At 38.3% G+C, this 613-nt stretch overlaps 1 pseudogene; it reads left to right on the plus strand.

Annotated features, from left to right (window-relative positions):
- The first annotated feature begins 253 nt into the window (after nucleotides 1–253).
- LOC129898014 (5S ribosomal RNA) lies at nucleotides 254–379 on the plus strand (annotated as a pseudogene).
- Nucleotides 380–613: the final 234 nt, after the last annotated feature.

Below are 613 nucleotides of genomic sequence, written 5' to 3' on the forward strand. Positions count from 1 at the left end.
TGTATTAAGGTTTCGTATAGGGGTAACCTAAAGTATAAGGGATGTAAAGGAAGATATGGAAATAGCGCAGTATACTAAATAGGTTGGAAAGGACTCATATGCATTTGGAAAGTTAGAAATAAACAGAAAATGACATAGATACACCCTAAAGGGGGGAAGTGGACAAGAGAAGTTCAAGCGTAAGAGAAAATCAACTGACGCTATCATATGTAAATAAGAATGCTTAAACTTTAAATGAAATCCCATAAGGGATGAATGTGATCATACCAGCACTAACGCACCGGATCCCATCAGAACTCTGAAGTTAAGCATGCTTGGGCGAGAGTAGTACTAGGATGGGTGACCCCCAGGAAGCGAAAGAGGAAAGGAAACACAAGTATCCATACCTATTCCCTATGTCTACAAGTAATCCTAACCTTTGGAACTTTGATATTGATTTCTTGATGAAAGTATATGTTACGGCAAGGGGATAGAGGAACTCTCGATATAATCGGTATAAGATCCAGAGGAAGTTTTTGGTTCACATTCGAGGATGAATGTTCTTGTTACACCCCAAACTTTTAAATTCAGAATATCTCTTAAAGTTCCTTAGAAGTTAGCATGTGAGCTGGAT

This window comes from Solanum dulcamara, chromosome 7 (assembly GCF_947179165.1).
Source record: "Solanum dulcamara chromosome 7, daSolDulc1.2, whole genome shotgun sequence".
NCBI lineage: Eukaryota > Viridiplantae > Streptophyta > Magnoliopsida > Solanales > Solanaceae > Solanum > Solanum dulcamara.